This window comes from Chionomys nivalis, chromosome 3, assembly GCF_950005125.1.
Source record: "Chionomys nivalis chromosome 3, mChiNiv1.1, whole genome shotgun sequence".
In the NCBI taxonomy this organism is placed as follows: domain Eukaryota; kingdom Metazoa; phylum Chordata; class Mammalia; order Rodentia; family Cricetidae; genus Chionomys; species Chionomys nivalis.
In genome coordinates, this window is record NC_080088.1 from 55478652 (window position 1) to 55498992 (window position 20341).

Here is a 20341-nt window from a genome sequence, read left to right on the forward strand (position 1 = left end):
CTTTTCTCCTTCTAATGCCTTCCTTCAAACTTATGGCCAATTTTCCTCAAGTGTTATTGCATATATAAATGTTTATGTACATATATACATATTCCCAAGTATAACCAGTTGAGTCCACGTAAAGTTATTTGCATGCACATTTTTAAGGCTGCTCTCTTGACACTGGATAAGTAACTGATGTGCTTGTTCTTCCATGGGAAGGCTACCTCTCCATTCCCAGCTTTACACTCAGCTGTCTGAAATTCTTTGTGTTGAGGCTTCATGGGCTTTTCCCCATTCGGTTTGGTATCTTAATTGGCTACTTGTTAAGCGCACATTTGGGAAGGCATGTTGGTGAGATTGTATGGGTGTAAGTTCTGATATTACGAGAAGACACAATCTCATATCAAACTCCATGTTCCTCTGCCTCTCATAATAATTTTATGCCCTAATTCAATATTACTTGAACCTTAGGTGTGGAAGTGTTTTATAGACTTATCCATTTAGCCTGCAGTTCACAATTCTGTGTATTTATTGGTTGTAGTTTTCTGTAATAGTGCACATTTGAGAGAGAAAATACTTCTGTTAATTAAAAAGATGAGGACTGTTAGCTTGTAGAAGACTTAACTTTGAATGAGGAGTTTTCTAAGATCAATAGCACAAAAAAGTTAGGGCTTCTTTCATCAAATATTATATTAACATAGAATCAGCAGTAATGATCCATTTTTATGCTGAAATGAGATTTTCTACTTTAGATTCTCCTGGGTTTTCAAAAATAACGCAAATAATCTAGAAGTAGAAGCTGGCCTTCATTCAACAGGAGTTGAATGTTTGATTCTATCTAATGTTGTTGTAATATAGAAAAAGTGCCATCAGATACTGCCTTTTGTCTTAAACTTGGATGGGGATTTATCTTTACTTTGGCTTGATATAGATATGAATTACAGTACATGTTATCCCGAGATAATATAATATGTCTCTAGCTTAGTCTCTAAAAGGTTAGTAGTATTACAGTTATAGAACTCACTTTTAACCTATGATATTTGGAACATAATTTGAATTTCCTTTTCTGCAGGGAAAAATGGCAATGGACTGATGAAGGGCTTGTGGTTAAATTTTTTGTGTTTTGAAAACAAATAACACATATATTTTCTAAATCTTATTATAGTATAATTTTTGTTATCCTCAAGATAAATGAAGATTAAAGAAAAAGAAAATAACATTCTTTCTTTTATATAAAGCTATAGTTACTATTTTAAAATTTCTTTAATATTTGTTATTTTTGTTTCCATTTTAAATTTTTAAAGCTTTAAAGTACCAAGAAATTATGGTATAATTTTTAGAACCTCTCTACATATCTTTTCTTCCTGTCTCACTATCTACTTCATGATATGGAAATGATATACAGATTGATATATTATAGATATGAATAATTTTTAAATTTCTATTTGGTTTATTTCCTGCTTAACCTCGTTATATCCAGCAGCTTTCTCATTTAAAAACAAGATAAAGAGATTGTTTTATTTGAAGGAAATTGAAAAATATTATCATGTTCCTGTTGGTTGTATCTTCATCATCTATTCTGATTGCTATATTTAGTGTAATATAAGTCACACATTGGTTCAAGTGTGTACGTGTATGTATGTGTGTGCACATCTGTGTATTCATATGCATGTGTGTGTGTGCAAGAAAATCACTACTATACTACTTTTGAAAGCATGATGTGTATTTATGGCACAGATTGCAACAATTATTGATTATAATTTCTATAGCAGCATTTAGTTATTTTTAAACATAAGCACCTGAATAATTTTTGAAAATAATTTCCTACAGAAAAAGTAAACAGATTTTAGTATGCACAAAGAAAAAAGATCCTCATTGAAACACAAAAGAAGGTACATCTAAATCTGAAACAAAAAAATGTTTTTTTTTAAGTCAAAGCTGTGTTGGTAAAATGTATTCTTCATGTTATTCCACCCTAAGATATTGTTTGAAAATTATATTTTTTTATTATTTATTACAATAAAAATTGTAGATTGATATTAGAAAAACAACATGATTCATTTTGTTTAATATAAAAAGACAATCCATTATATAAACTGATCTTACTAGATTATATCTATACAAATATTAAAAAAATCTAACTATATGCAATTTAAATTTGATATGCTATATATTAATTTATATCAATTATTCAATGCTAAATTGTATACATGTACATACGCATTTAAACATATATTAGTAAACACACTTTTAAAATATTCGGTTATGTCATAACATATATTAACAGTCATTTCACTTAGGTGTATTTATGTTTGATTTCAGTGACATTAACTACTGCGCGTTTAATACCATCAGACGGCTACAATAAGCATCACTGCTTATATTTCGACTGATTATTGCCTTTGCTCCTATTACCCTGAATATAGCTGTGTTGGACTTCAAAGAGAAGCCTAAACTGCAGGGTTATTTGCGGAGGCAGATGCACAGACTAAGAGAAAATGCTGCCAACCGAAATTGAAAGGTTACACTGCCGTAATACTAGCGTGCTGTGCAGGGACACGGAAAGAGCAGTCCCTCCGAAGTACAGGCAGCCACAGAGGAACAATTGCCCATCAGAAGTTATTATCATAACATAATGTGGCCCTCTGCATCACCACTCCAATGCTATTTCATCCATTAGTCACAACCAGGAATGAAATAAAACCTCTCTTCCTGGCATCTTAGTAACTTGTAAGCTATTCTCATTGTTTGACAACCTCACAAAGGCCAATTACTAAAGACTTCCTTTATCACAGAGAAATGGAATAAAGATTTTGGAGAAGTCGATGATACTAAGTGCTTCTGTGAAGATAGAAGATAAGATTGCTAACAAATTTAATATTACCTCTTTTGCTCTTTGCCTTTTAATTACTTTATTGGGTAGAATATACAATAATGCAGGTATAAAATGATTTAATTAAATGTTCACATTGCAACCCCAAAGGATCCAATCAGAAATGTAGATTTTAAAAGTTTTGTAAACAGACCATTTAGTAAGGTTGTTTTATCTAAATGAATCTTCATAGAAAAATAAATTTAAATGTATCTGGTTTTATTAAAATTCAAAAAAGATCAATAGTTAGGGCTAGAGATATAACTGAGTGGACAAAGTGTCCTATAAACCCAAGCAACTGTATTCAGAGCCAGTGTTTCTAAACCTGTGGGTCTTGACGCCCTTTAGCAAACCTCCATCCCTAAAAGTATTTACATTACAATTCATAACAGTAGCAAAATTATAGTTATAAAGGAGCAACCAGTCAAAATACACAGAAGTGGAGTAGTCAAACCCAACTACATGAAACTTTTTTCAAATTACATTGGTAAGAGTGAAAAAATCATTTGAAAAACATGGAAATGTCCATATAGCATTCTACTCAGGAATATTCTGATCTTCTTGTTTTGTAAAAATAGTCACAAAATTTGAAGCCGTTTAGCAACATAATTTTATGAAACTAAAATAAGTTGAATTCATGTAGCATTCTTTCCACTGAAAGCTTGTTTTCTTACTAAAGTTTGATAAACTAATTTAGTACTTTATTTTCTGTACTGACGAAGTCTTTGAAAACAATGTTCTCATTTTTTCAGTATTTTTCACTAGTTACTAAGTAAAATATAATATTATTAATTAAACATAATTATAGCATAAACTTTATAATATAAACTATATAAATGAATCACATAGTATATATATATACAAGAATATACAAATATGTAATTTAGATATAATATTTTATATAAATACATAATATAGTACATGTAATATAAAGTAATTTAATAATAAGTACCTTAGAACTTGGGACAAAGTAATAAAGTTTCCAGTTTTTTGTTTCAAAGTTTCCAGACTTATTGGGATTAAGAAGGAACTTCAGGGTTTGAAAATTAGAGTGATAATTCCAGGTCTTTTTCTGGTAGATCACAAAACAGAAAAAGCTCTTCTGTACAGTTAGATAATAGATGGGTTAATTTGAAAAAGTCTTAAACTTTAATATCTTTGATAATTCATTATCTCTGAGTTTAGTAAAGGAACAAATAATGAATATGACCCTCTGGGATCTCTCACATATTATGATAAATATTTACCTTTACACTGTCCATCACTTATGCATCCACAAGAATCTACTCATATGACCAGCACTTTCTCGATGCCTTCTAGTTATCTTTTAATACTCCAGATTCTAGTGACAAAAAAAAGTGCTTTAAGGCACTTAGGGGTCAATCAGCATAGTTCAATGTACTTTTATAACAGGCATTGCTCTATATGTAGGAACATGCATATAATGTTTGGAGCAGAGGAAGATCTTATTAGGTCTACCATGGTGTTTTATGGCTTCTTGGTGAAGAATGCTATACTACCCTCTGGAGCACATATCCTAGCCTAAGGTCTCACTTGAATTTCCTTGTAGGAACCATACATATTCATTCAGGTTGAGTTGTCAGCATGGAACCATCTAATCTTTAAAATTTTATGGTTTCCACAATTCAGAGATAAGGTTCTTTGTAAAAAAACAAACAAATAGAAAACAACTTGTTTTATATACCAATTCCAGATCCCTCTCCATCCTGTCCTCCCACTTTCCCTATCTTCTCTTCCCCCTATCCCCCCATCCACTCCTCAGAGAGGGTGAGGATTCCCATGGGAGTTAATAAAGTCTGTCACCTCACTTGAGGTAGGACCAAGGCCCTCCCCCTTTATCTAGGCTGAGCAAGGTATTCCTCTACAGGGTATGGGCTCCAAAGGGTCAATTCATGTACTAGGAATAAATACTGGTTCCATTGGTACTGGCCCCACAAACTGTCCATGCCACATAATTGTCACCCACATTCAAAGAGCCTAGTTCTGTCTTATGCTGTCAGACTGGAGTCAGAGATAAGGTTTTGTAGAATTTTCCTTTTATAAGTATGTACATATTTCAAAAATTATTTGTAGCAGTATTTAATCAAAATGAGGAACAGAGACTGATGTTTCATTTAATTTTCTCTATTCTGTTTCTCGGTATTTGCTTTTAAATTCTTCAAAGTTTAAAGAAATACACAGATTATATTGTCAAATATATCCATTATCTCTTTTCTATTAACTCTGGTTTTGTCTCTAACAATGCTATTTTGTACAAGATATTATTTATCCCCTTTAGGTTTTTAAAGTAAGCGTCCTAGTGGTTAGCAAGTTTAACAAAGGATATTGAATTTCCCTAAGTATCCATATTATGGATCCACATAGTTCTCAGCTGGTTTCCAACAACGTAATGTTATGTTGTCATTGAATCTATGTGAAAGATCATTCAAGGATCTTCAATGTAAGTGGCTATAGCTATAAATGCAAACTGCAACTACCTGGAAAAACATAAAATTGCCAGAGATTTTTTTAGTGCTGGGAAATCACTCTGCTCATGACCTACATCAGAATGTCTCTATTTTATTTTCAAAGAGCACTTGCAATGCACATGCAGAGCAACACTTGAACACAGGATACACTTGGAGTATATATGCAGAGCAACACCTAAACACAGGATGCCCTTGGAGTATATATGCAGAGCAACACCTAAACACAGGATGCCCTTGGAGTATATATGCACAGCAACACCTAAACACAGGATGCCCTTGGAGTATATATGCACAGCAACACCTAAACACAGGATGCCCTTGGAGTATATATGCAGAGCAACACCTAAATACAGGATGCACTGGAGTACATACTCACAGTAACACCAAACCACAGGATGCACTTAGAGTGCACGTGCAGACCAACACCAAAACATAGGATGCACCGGAGTACACGTGCAGAGCAACACTAAAACACAAAATGCCCTTGGAGTATATATGCAGAGTAACACCAAAACACAGGATGCACTCAGAGTACACAAGCAGACCAACCAAAACACAGGGTACACTCAGAGTACACATGCAGACCAACATCAAAACACAGGATGCAGACATCCTCACAGTATTGATAATTTTATAAGAAGATTGTATCCTCATATAGGTCAAACTAACAAATTCAAACCTAGTCTAAAATTCTAAGTATTGGAAATCTTCTAAATACTCTAAAAAGGGGAGTATTCTTATTCCAAAGAATATTGTTTTTATCCATTTACACAGAACCCTGAGAAAGTCTTTAAATCTGTGGCCTGTGTTTAAATTCAGAAATTCACTTTGAGTTCAGAGATTGCTTTGATTGTTCTGAGGAAGACTAAGACAATTTCTCTCCTTTCCAGCACTTTTTTTTTTTTTTTTTTTTTTTTTTTTTTTTTTTTTTTTTTTTTGGTTTTTCGAGACAGGGTTTCTCTGTGGTTTTGGAGCCTGTCCTGGAACTAGCTCTTGTAGACCAGGCTGGTCTTGAACTCAGAGATCCATCTGCTTCTGCCTCCCGAGTGCTGGGATTAAAGGCATGTGCCACCACCGCCCGGCTGGTTTTGTAGTTTTTTAAGATAGGGTTTCTCTGTGCATCTTTGGTGTTAGTTCTGGTACTAGCTCTTGTAGACCAGACTGGCCTCAAACTCACAGAGATCTACTAGTGCCTTTGCCTCACTAGTGCTGGGATTAAAGACGTGCACCACCACTGATCCTCTGACTCTTATAGTCTTTCTAATTCTTTGTTTTAGATGATCCCTGAGCCTAGGGTGAGGGGGTGGTTTTGTAGATGTACCATTGGTATTGAACTTCACAGATCAGCATTTTTGTTGGTTATGTCTTTCTTTCTTCCTTTCTTTCTTTCTTTCTTTCCTTTCTTTCTTTCTTTCTTTCTTTCTTCCTTTCTTCCTTTCTTCCTTTCTTCCTTTCTTTTTTCTTATAGATAATGTAAGTAACCCACATGATCTTTTTTTCTCTCAATTTGCAGGCTAGGCAGAACTTGAACTGTATTTTTACCTAGCTCAGCTTCAAATGTGGCTTGGAATTTAGCCCCTTGTTATCAGCTATTGTCTATAATTTTAAATGTAGGGGTTACTAAAAGGAATAACTGATATAATCTCTTACCACCAGGAGAATTTACTTAAGAAGAAGTGATAATAATGATTTTACAAATCAAGATATAAGCTAGCTCTAAATAGTCTTACAAAAAGTAACCCTTTGGCATGGTAGATGCAACCTTAAGAAATGTTTTAAGAACAGAGTGACAATTCCTTTATCTTAAGCAGGTTTCATGTCAAAAGAAAAGAATTCTCATGGCAAAAAGTAGCCCTTGAGCTAAGAGTGTCCTAAATAAAATAAACAATATTCCAATATTTGTTTCATTATTTCTCTTTTTTAATAAAGAAAGATCACTAAATATATTTATTGAGGAAAAACTCACCTGTCTGCTGAAGTTCGGTTGCTACCTCTAGTGTATTTTTGTATTTAGTGTTAAAAATCACTAAACAGTATATTCAGGAATGGCCACTGAAAGACCTTCTTATTCCATTTTACTCTATACATTGTTTATGTATTTATTTTACTGTTGTCTTCTATGCCACTTACATGCATACAATACACCTTGTGCATATTTACTATTAGTCATGAAGCCAATAGCTTCCTAATTCTAGAATGCCATCCATTCCCCAAAATCTGTATATAGTCTATGCTATTCTCTAAGACTTCCTAAACTCATAGATGAACACACTTTCTCTTCTCCAAACTATGACTATAGCTGTATATCTGCTAACTCTTTAAATATGAGAGTATCATTCTGTATAGAGACAGAGCTGCATATACACACAAGACATGCACAGATGCAATGTTCCCCTGTTAGATGATTGTCCAAATCAAAATCCAGCAGATGTTTCATATATTTTTAATTTCATAAAGTCACTGACAAAATATTGTAATTTTAATAAACCTCAAGTATTATTGAAAATATGACATGTTACATTCATAAATGCCATATATGTCAGTTGTCCCAACATTCTTTCCTCTTAAAGAAAAGATATTTTTAAAATATCCATTAAAGTAAGCTTAGAAAGGAATAAATATCAGAATTACACTTAAAATGAAAATTTGGACAAATGGAAACATTAGTATGTAACTTTCTATACTAACCTAAATGGCTTTAACATCTCACTAAAGAGCACATACTGGATGGATGAATAAAGTAACTCATCTATTTGCTACCTGCATCAGCACCTCTCACACACTAATATGCGTAAGTCTGGAAGTGAAAGCACAGAGAATAAAATTTGAAGCAAACCCAATGCAAAGAATTACTTAGAATCATTTTTACAAAGCAGACTTCAAGCAAAACAGAAAGAATAAAAAAGTTTACTTCATATTACATATTAGGAAAAGGAGCAATTCATTAAAAACTACAAGAAATTTCAATATAAGCATTCCAAACATTGGTTAACCAAGTAAATGAATACTATTAGAGATAAATCCACTGATAGGTACAGAGAAAATAACTGCAGTGTCTTCAATATCATAGTCTCAATGATAAATAGAGCATTCATCCAAAACCTTAACAAAGAAACAGGTTGCAACCTTATAAATTACTCCAACATTAGCTACATATGGCCTCAGTTTTCCTCTCTGTCTCTGGCTCATACAGTACAGTTAACCCATCTCATGCTTTGTTTCACTTGAGATAGGGTTCCAATTCCTACTAACTGAACATGTACCTTTGAAGAAGCTAATTTGAGTGTCAAGATTCTGGAGTAATGATACTCACATCCACAGTGTGTCTATCAAACACACAATTAAAATGCCATTTATATACACTCTTAGCATTGGTCTTTGATAATTTATAGAAGTCTACCAGAATATATGTTTCCTATTTCTGTTGTCTGGAGCTTCTGTCCTGCGCAGTTCCCGAAGCTGTTAAGTCCCAAAGAAATCACACAGAGGTCTACATTAATCATAAACTGATTGGGCCATTGTCTCAGGCTTCTTATTAACTCATATAGCTTACATTAGTTCATTATCTGTGTTAGCCACATGGTTCAGTACCTTTTCAGTGGCATAGTCACATCTTGCTTCTTCTGTGTCTGGACAGGACTGCAGAGGGAGCCTACCTCTTCCTAGATTCTCCTGTTCTCATTGACCTGTCTCTTCTTCCTGTCTGGTTGTCTCGCCTATACTTCCTGTCTGGCTACTGGCCAATCAGCATTTATTTGAAACATAATTGACAGAATATAGACAATTGTCCTGTACCATATTTTCTATTGAATTTTTTTCTTTATCCTCCATGTTTCTTCCATCATCTAGAACAGTGGGTTTTTTTGTTTGTTTGTTTTGTTTTGTTTTTGTTTTGTTTTTTTTTCAGAAGACTCTAGATTTTTTAATTTTCCTGGTGAGTCATGTCCTCCACAGTGACTGGGAATGAGTGGACCACTTTTGACTTGGGGGCCTGTGAGAGACCCTTCAAGGGATTTCCTAATGGTATCAGGAAATTTGTTGACATTGGTCCAATATCAGCCTTTGCCACAGCTTCTACATATACATGTAATAGAAGGCTGAGTCCTCCTATTCTTGCCATTCCCAGAGGAGATATTATTTCTAGAGATTCCTTGTCTACAATCCCTTCTCAGATGTTCTATTCTACCACAATTAAAACATTTGGCATTTTGATGTCTCCTTATTCCTTTGGAAATTGCTTCTCCTACCCAAGAATCAATATTATAGTCAAATGTCTCAATGTTTATTGTATGAAGGATCCTTTCATCCATTGGCGCTGATTTAACTTTTAAAGGTTCAAGTATCTTTTTGCATTCTAAATTGGCATTTCCAAAAGCCATAGATTAAATAAGAACTTGTATAGCATCTGGGTCCGTTACTCCTATTTGTACAGCCTTAGATAATCTTTGTAAAAAGTCACTAAAACGTTCTTTCTGGCCAGGTTTAATAATTCAATTCATTTTCCTAGTTTTTGAATCCTGTCCCAAACATTTAAGGATGTTTTGTGCCATAGGGACAAGATTTGTTCATTGTAAAGTGCTTGAACCTGTGGATCAGTATAAGTGCCCTCACCAAGAATTTGATCCTGGGAATCTCAAGTTCTTTTGCTTTTTCCTGTTGTCCCAAAATTTAGAATAACATTTAAACATCAGTTGAAGCCCATCATCCAGGACTGTTGAAAATAACTGAAGCCAGTTGTGTGGCATCACTTTAATGCTAGAAGCCAAAATCCTTACCATCTCCCTAACAAATGCAGAATGCAATCTATAAGTTATGACAGCTTGCTTAATTTTTTTATATCATTCAATTCTATAGGTATCCACCTACCTTCTTTGGATTCTTTTGGGCCTTTTGAACTTGATACTTTGTCAGAGTAGATTACAGGTTTGGAAGCTAAAACCTTGGGTAAATCATCTCTGACAGCTACTGGCAGTGTTGAATCCTGTCCTTGTACCCTCTTTCCCTACTCATCAACTCCAAAAATTTCCTCAATTGTTTCAAATCTTTTTACTATTGTCTTTTGTAAAGACCGAATCTCCTGATCTGTATATATTTCAAGTGATTTCACTGAGGCACCTAGTCTCTGGTCCTCATTCTGAAAATCAGATTCCACGCTCTGAAGTTTTTCCTTTAAAGATAACACCTCATCCTTGGAGATTATTTGGATAGCATTTAGATTGCCATCCTGGAGAGATACTCTATCTGCTAACCTATCATATCTTTTTTAACAAATTTTGATTGTCAAAATCAACAGTATGAATTTTTTCAGAAAATTTCTCAGTATCCTTTGACGTGGATTCAATTTTGTCTGTCAAATTATTGTTACCCTTTTCAATAGTATTAATTTTTTCAAGTAACTATTGATTTTCAATTGTATTAATCCTGTCAGCTAGCTGCTGTTCATTATTAGTCTATAAAGACTGTATCATTTCTAAAAATACCTCACTCTTGGCTTTGTTATCAAACTATTTTCTTAAGGATATAATATGAGGAAAACAACTGATTCCCAATATCCAATAAATGGATGTATCACTATATCCATATAAACCTTGCAGGATAGAATCCATAGTATTAGCAAAAAATGTTATTACAAGTTTCAATATCTGACATTATATAACTTTCAAGTTTATTGATTTATTAAGTCCGGTAATTATTTTAGGTGTAATAATCTTTATTGTCCAGCAGGTTTTGTGGTTGCAAAGTTGCGACTGAAGATGGAACCTGGTGTCATGAACAGTACTGAGCAGCTTTGGTTTTCTTACCTTGGTGCTGGTTAAATACTGAGAAATATGCTTTGATTGACAAATTATGAGCAGTTAAATCAATTCTGTACAAGGATCAAGAAGCCCATAACTCAGGAGCTGGGATTGCACACTGGAAGCTGCACTAGTTACCACACGGCACGGAATGCTGCAGTGGTGTCGGGGGTCATGTGTGCACTTGGGAAATTTCAAAGTTGCCACATGCAATTAGCTCCACTTTGGCAGGGATTTTACAAAACAAACAAACAGAAAAGAAACTCTTAGTAGGTAAAAGCAAGCAGATTGAGCAGGCTTGAGAGACTTTTTTCTGGGTTGAGGACTGGTTAGGCCTTTAAGCTGATATACCCGGTAGGTGTGCAGTCTGGATCCATGTGGGCGTCAGATGAAAACAGACACTAAAAAGATTTAATTATTTAAGGATAGACTCACAGATTAAAGTCCTCTGCACAAAAGGGAAAAAGGAAACAAATCATGTTGACGGAAGAGAGGCCAAACGTGCGCTTTACATGGGCATATATAGCATAAGAGGCCACATCCAAGTAAACTGGTAACTTAAAGGCTACTGGTGGTAGGAATTTTTACAGCAACAAATAAACTCACAACTTAGTAGAGAGAAAGTAATAATAAAAACATGGTAAAATTATTAAAATGCAGACTAAAAGAGCAATGCTAAGAAAAAAATAAATGAGTTCATTTTCTTGAACAACATATAAGTTTTAAAAGCTATATTGAAATAGACCATTAAAAAGTAAATGGGAATATGAGTTAATACAATTTGAGGTAAAATGGGATTATTGGAACATTGAAATCCATATTGTCATTAGAAAACTCACATTCAATTAATTAGATGAACTGAAAAATATAGAAAAAGTAAATATGGAGCTGGAGAGATGGCTCAGAGGTTGAGAGCATTGCTTGCTCTTCCAAAGGTCCTGACTTCAATTCCCAGCAACCACATGGTGGCTCACAACCATCTGTAATGGGGTCTGATGCCCTCTTCTGGTCTGCAGGCATATGCACAGACAGAATATTGTATACATAATAAATAAATATTTTTTAAAAAGTAAGTATGTCTCTCCTTCCATCTTTCCTTCCTTCCTTCTCCTTCTCCCTCCCTCCTTCCTCATCTTTCTCTCTTTCCTCTCTCATATGCTTTTTCTATCAAAATTAAATGATTAAGATACAAAAGTCTAAAAAATCAATAATGGGCAAAATTAAAGAAGTATACAATAGTTTCCCATGAATCAAAAAAGAATGGAACTAGAGAAATGACTTAGGAGGTAAGAGAAACGTATATAGATGGTAAAATCACACATTTAAAAAAAATCCCATATATCCACATTAAATTAATTTAAAAAATCTGGAGATTTTCTATAGTGAATTCTGCTAGAACACAGCTCCTCAAAAATAGGAAACTCACTTTATCAAATCATATTAAACTGATTCCAAAGTCAGATAAACATACAAATAGTGCAAATGATAACAAAATTGTCATGAACTTAACCAACAATCAATGACATCATCTACAGTTTCATAGTTGCTTTCTGTTTTTACATATGTTCCTTCTTTCTTGTACTTGGGATCACACAGGTTTTTTGCATCCTAAACAAGCACTACACTACTGACATAAATCACTATCCTAAACTTGGAATTAAATTTTACAACCCCTGCACTCAATTATACCTTCACTACTATGCTACTATTTATAATTAACTTGCATATACAGAAAGAGAAAGAGAGAGGTAGAAAAAGAGAGACCGAAAGGCAGAAAAGCACACAGACAGACTGACAGAGGACACAGAAAGAAAGAGAGTAAGAAAGACACACAGAGAGATTTCTGAAGTCTGAAATATTAAAAATGCTTTCAAAAAGACAAAATCACTTTCCAGACAGAAGAGTTTATTCAGAGCATTCCCTCTGTACTTAAAATCAAATCTTCACATATGTATCTTTGAAATTAAAAATGTTTTCTCAAAATATTTTAAAAGATGAAGAAAGGTTATTAGAAACCACTGTATGATAGAAAAATAGAAAAATATTGATATTGAAAATAATGTTTAGCCTTAATAAAACTGGCGCGTGTGTGTGTGTGTGTTTGTGTTTGAGGCAAGTTTTCTCTGTAAATTCCTGGGAGTCCTGGAACTCATTCTGTAGACCTAGCTGTCCTCAAACTCAGACATCCACCTGCCTCAGCCTCTGCCTTCTGAGTTCTGGGATTAAAAGAGTGAGTCTCTATTGCCAGACATGATGAATTTTTAAGCAAAATAATTTTGATATAATTAGTAAACTTCTCCCAACTCTTTCATCTAATTAAAAAGTCTAAGAATTTTTTCTCTTTGTAAAAAGGATATAATTATCCCCAATTTACATTCTAAGCTGACTTCTCGAATCTCAAAGAGAATTTTTAGGTATTTTATCATTGCGAAAAAAATGAAAGAAATAAAGTAATTTCAGAAATTTCATTATGAACTTTTTACAAATATATTTACCCTCTCTTTTTCCTTTATGTATGGCAACACTGAATTGGACTTCAGCTGAAAGACTCCCTAGGAGTTCATAAATGGCTTCAGGGAAGTTTTACTTATTAAACTTGGGTGTTGGTTCAGTACTAGAATCTCAGCAATTGAGTTTTCATTCCACAGAGGGTCTGGGGCCCGACAAACATCTGCCATCCTTGAAAACTTGAGACAGTCAAGAGATATAGCCCATTCAGGGGTTGTCCTGTGACAAATATGTCTTATAAACACCACAGTTAACCTGCTACAAAAGGAAAGGGACCCCATTACGCACTGCACATCAAATTACAGAGAGAAAAGGAGATGGAGATAACAGGGATGTGAGGATACCACCCAAATGACTTGTGTGGTTCAGATATCTGCTCAACTGACACAAATATGCATTTATTTAAAACACCTTTAAATATAATCCAAGATTGTTGGGAATAGTTTTTCCTTTCACTAAATTACTACAAAAGCTAGAGAAAAACACTAAATATGCTTTCTGTAACTATGAAATATCCAGATTTCTAATATCACATATAAATTAACATGTAGTCCTTGTTGGTATTTTGAAATTTGGTTAGTGTTACTGAGAACTACAGCTCTACTTTATTTAAGTTGATTATAAATCATTAATTCTGAAATAAAAGCATGTATAAATTTCAGATTCTGTTTTACACAGTTGTGATATGAAGGAACCAAGTGGAAGCATACACGCTATTCAATAATTTGCACCTAAATTTTCAAAAGGAAAAGGTTTTTGAAAGAATATTTTCTCTGTAATGCAATTTTTCATGAATAATGCAAATATGTGTGTGTGTGCATGTGTGTGTGTGTGTGTGTAATTCCTCAGCAAAAATAGAGAAGTGAAAGATAGAGAAAAGGAGAAAGTAGAAAGGAAGAGAGATAATATGAATTAAAAGAGAAGAGAAATATCTAACACAGGAAAATGCAGATGGGAATAAGTAGTTTTCTTTTCCTTGCTAAATACTCCTGCTCAAATTTCTTACAATCGAAAAGAGATGCAAAGAAAATGGGACTTGATGTTTAATTAATCAAGTTTGCGTGAGGAGGAGTTTTTTAAAATAAATACCCAATGCTAGGAAACATGTCAGTTCTAGGCAAGTAGAGCACTGAACGCTTGTTATGAATGTAGCTGTATTCTGGTAATTGGCTAAAGGAAACAGTTCACCAAGGCTTTTGTCTGCAGATTCTCTCTGACCTCTGCATTTTGCATAGAGTATCCTGCTCAGGTTTGGGCTTAGAAGTTTCAGGTTTGAAGTTTTAAAGTGAGGACCATATGATTAGTCTCAGAAAAATGGGGTTATCAAAATTGCAGTTAGCCAGCTACTACAGAGTTGAGAAAGGAACTGGATGGCACTCTCCCATGGAAGACAAGAGAGGTGAAGGTGGAACTACTTATCTAGGAAACCTGGGCAATTTTGCTCTTAAATAACTGAAACCACTTACAAGTTTTATTATTTCTTTAGCATTATCATGTTAACCTAGAATTTGCTTGTGTCATTAAAATTTTATAAAATATAATTTTAATTAAAATGCATCTTTAAAAGATATTAATTTGCATGAACATTTAAACTGTTCATCATGAAGTTAATATTTAATTATTGTTGCCTTAGATTTATTTGAGCACATTTTGAATTTTTATATGCTTATCTTCTATAGTTATTTGGTAAAATGTTCTAATTATTTTAATGCTTTGAATAAAGACTCCTAAAATTTAGTCTGGAAATACTGATTAATTTCAGATCATCTGGAATATATTAGAATATGCAATGAATTACTTTATTATAAAGAAATTAATAAAACAGTCGAAATTTAGGCTATAGCTAAAATACTGAAATATTAAGTGCATATTAGTGTTATCAGAAGAAGGGTGAGAATAAAATAGTTTTAACTGCCTTAGGAAACTTGTTTGGAAGTTAAATTTTAGAAAAGAATCATATAAATTAAGCACATTATGCTTTTCTTTAGGTTTCTAAATATAAGAAAAAACAATTTCAATTTACAATACCTGGTAAGATTGCACAAGCAAAACTTAGATGTGGTGTAATAGGATATCATGCTCAATTACTAAAATTTTGATTTTGCTACTGCTATCAAGGGATTTTATAGATATGAGTATTGTCTATAATGAGAAATAAAGATATTCCTCCTGAAGTCTGCACCTTCATTGCTGATAGAGTCATTGGCAAGACCTTCTTGATCACCCACTATGGATGTGGTCCACAGACTTGTCCTTTCTTTTTTTTTTTATTCTTTTTTAATTAAAATTTTCAACTGCTCCCCATTTCCAATTTCCCTCCCCTCCTCCCAAATATTGCCCCCTCCCCCAACTCCCCTCCCCCTATCCCCACTCCTCTTCTCCTCCCCCCACACTATTCCCCCTCCCTCTCCATACTGAAGAGCAGTCCAAATTCCCTGCCCTGCGGGAAGACGAAGGTCTTCTATCTACGTCCAGGAAGGTGAGCATCTAAACAGGCTAAGCTCCCACAAAGCCAGTTCATGTATTAGGATCGAAACCTAGTGCCATTGTCCTTGGCTTCTCATCAGCCTTCATTGTCCGCCATGTTCTGAGAGTCCAGTTTCAACCCATGCTTATTCAGTCCCAGACCAGCTGGCCTTGGTGGGCTCCCAATAAATCAGTTCCACTGTCACAGTGGGTGGGTGCATCCCTCGTGGTCCTGACTTCCTTGCTCATGCTCTCCCTCCTTCTGCTCCTCATTTGGACCTTAAGAGCTCAGACCATTGCTCCAAATTGAGTCTCTGTCTCTACCTCGATCCATCGCCAGATGAAGGTTCTAAGGTGATATGTAAGGTATTCATCAGTATAGGATAGGGTCATTTCAGGTTCCCTCTCCTCAGTTGCCCAAGGTACCAGCTGGGGACATCTCCCTGGACATCTGCGAACCCCTCTAGAGTCAAGTCTCTTGCCAACCCTAAGATGGCTCCCTTAGTTAGGATATATACTTCGCTGCTCCCGTTTCCACCCTTCCTATATCCCAATCATCCCAATCCCCCAAGCTCCTCCCATCCTCCCCTTCTCATGTTTCTCATCCCATTACCCCTTTGCCCCATGCCACCTCACCTGCAAGTTCCCAGTTTTTGCCCTGCAATCTTGTCTACTTCCCCTCTCCAGGCGGATGACTATACGATTTTCTTTGGGTTCTAAAAAACAACTTTGAGATACCATCTTACACCTGTCAGAATGGCTAAAATCAAAAACACCAATGATAGCCTTTGCTGGAGAGGTTGTGGAGAAAGGGGCACACTCATCCATTGCTGGTGGGAATGCAAACTTGTGCAACCACTTTGGAAATCAGTGTGGCGATTTCTCAGGCAATTTGGGATCAACCTACCCCAAGATCCAGTAATACCACTATTGGGAATATACCCAAGAGATGCCTTATCAAATGACAAAAGTATCTGTTCAACTATGTTCATAGCAGCATTGTTTGTAATAGCCAAAACCTGGAAACAACCTAGATGCCCTTCAATGGAGGAATGGATGAAGAAAGTGTGGAATATATACATATTAGAGTACTACTCAGCGGTAAAAAACAACGACTTCTCGAATTTTGCATGCAAATGGATGGAAATAGAAAACACTATCCTGAGTGAGGTATCCCAGACCCAAAAAGAGGAACATGGGATGTACTCACTCATAATCGGTTCCTAGCCATAAATAAAGGACATTGAGCATATAATTTGTGATCCTAGAGAAGCTAAACAGACTTGTTCTTTCAAACCTCACAAAATGATAGGTTATTTCTTCCTGTTTCTCCTGAAATGATGCTTCCTTTGTCATTACTATTTGCATAGTTCTACACTGCTGTAATAAGTGTATGCACACATCTCATGTCTAGAGACAAAAGTTTAAGTTTAATGCTCTTTGTACGTCCCTTATTTAACTATTTTGTAGAACCCCAGCCCTAGATCTTTCACCTAGCTGTGTTTCTTGTCCTTTCAGTCTATCTTTGTGTTCAGTTTTGCTTTCTACAGTCTTCAAAGTTTGATGTTATGCTTCTTTGTATGACTAACTCTTCACAGCTCTTTTATTTTCAAATTACATATGGCTTTCTCCAAGCCTTTTGTAATAAAGTGACCTGATATATGTGCTCAGAGAATTTTGTTCATTCTAACATAACTAGAATTATTTTAGTGACTTCCTATTCAAATAATGCTTATTGAGATTTGTAGTCTTGCCAACTGTATCAAATGCAGTATTCAAGAGGCCAGAGACATATTTTTCTTCCTTTAAACTTGATTTTTGATCTTCAGTGGCAGAAATACTTTTATGTAAACAACAATTTAGGAATCAGTAGAAGGAGTTACATGAAAATACAAGAAAGCACAGTTTTAATAGACTAGTTACCACCATTGATAACTTATGTTCTTTAAAACTATAGATGTGAATTATCATGAATTACATATTAGAAGTATATTCTAAGGGTTTAAAGAATAATATATTCTTCCCTTGGCTTTGACTTCATGATTATTAATCCCCACCACCACACACGTATTCACTATAAGGCTTATACTTTAAACACACTTCTGTGCTATTCCTTCATACGATGGGAAGCCAGCAAAAGAAAAAAAATAGGAAGTACAAGTTAGAGTTTTGCAAAGAAAGTGTAATGAAAACTCATCTGTGCAAAAGTCCATAGAGCATCCACCACTACCCCTGGAGTACCTTTGGGGAGAAAAACACAGAGAATCAACAAAAATGTTACTTATTGGGGATATTGTTATGTTCCACAAATGAAAGCACTTCTCTTAGACTATTAGAATTTTGATTCCGACAAATATGCGTACAAACTTTTTTCTTTAGATTTCTATGAAGCGTCTATATTCTTTGAAAAGACCAACCCAAAATTTAGAGAATTTTCCATGAACTGTTGGTATACTGTGGTTTTCTCTGGAGGAATTATGCAACTTAATCTCACTACCTAATCCTGATAACTTCAGGTTAAAGTCCCTGGAATTTTGATGTTACCATTAGTATGATTATGACTGTCATGATTCTTAAAGTGACAGAGATTTCTTCTAATAATAAAACTTCAATATCTTAATTAAGATTAAACAACTGCATTTCCTGAGAACTCATGAACACAAAGCTAAAGACTAGTTTGAAGAATTTATTTTTTGTTTGGGAATGGGTGAGTTTTATGTCTGGTTAATTGATTAGGATTGGTGACCAGTAAAGTGTAACAAAATAAAAATAAACAAACATTAACAAACCTGTGTAACATGTAGTTGTCCCTTCTATGTAAACCTAGTGTTGTATTCAAATCTATTGATGATTTCAAACATCTTAAGAAATGAAAATAACTTCATCATAGGGAATGAAATAGGGATCTCTGAGGACTGAAGAGATGGTTCAGTTATTAAGAACACTTAATGCTCTTGCAGAGGACCCCATTAAGTTCTTGGTACCTAATTTAAACTTCACAACTCTCCATAAATCCAATTTCTAGGGAGCTAAATCTTTGTCTGAAAACCACAGGTTGAAAGTGGTTCATGTCTGAAGATATGACAGAAACATTCTGTAAGTCTCCTTCATCCACAAGTGCAAGCCCCAGGATCCTACTTGTTCTTGCCGTTAAAAGCTCTGTCATCACAGCATGTCACTATCCCTGGACCAACACCAGTCTCCTTCACCTTATCAACTCCCCTATCACCCATCTCTTCTCCCTCTCATGGTAATTATTTCAATTGCATCTTTAAGTGAAACTAAATGTATGACATAACATTTCTATTAACTCCTTGTTTGCATAATGTTGTGTATAACAGAAATTTAACCTATATTAAATCATATTTTAATTTTGCCACATGGCACAATTATCCACCAGATATGTTATTGAAATACTCTGTGAATATTTTCAGATTTACAATAATATGTACACTGCCACAGTGAACAGCCTTATATATGTACATACATATGCACACACACATTCACACATACACATAGAATTATTGTAGGCTTCTACTTAGGAGTAAAATTTCTGGGTAATAATCACAAGCAATTTCAACTGAAGTAGTCATGCTGGTTTTACAATCTACATGCTGTAGCTCATAATACTGTAATTGTGTGGATGTTTCCATTGCTTATTTTGTTAGCATGCATGTTTGCTTGATCAATAAATATTTTTTTCTATCTTCAAGTAATTGTGGAAATAAGACAAAATAAAATGAAAGGAATGAAATTTTTATCACAACTCAAGAAACATCAGATGCTAGCAAAAATTTTGAGACATTTCACACTAGTAGGTGTAGTTTTCGAGGGCTTGTTGGTGCTGCCTGTTCTGCAATCCCTATTTTTGGGAGCGGGTGAGAAGATGCAGAGGCAAGACACAGAGATTCCAAGCAGACATTTTTTATTCTAAAAAGATCAGGGGTTTTAATGGAGTTATGATGGAGGAAGGTCATTGGTTAAATAATAAAGAAACTGCTTGGCCCTCATAGGTTAGAATATAGGTGGGTGGAGTAAACAGAACAGAATGTGGGGAGGAAGAGGAAGTGAGCTCAGATGCCATTTCCTCTCCTCTCTGGGGCAGATGCCATGCTGCTGCTCTCCAGAGCAGACACAATGCAGCCAGCCGCCAGGTTAGACATGCTGAATCTTTCCCGGTAAGACTAGTGCTACACAGATTATTAGAGATGGGTTGATCGGGATATGAG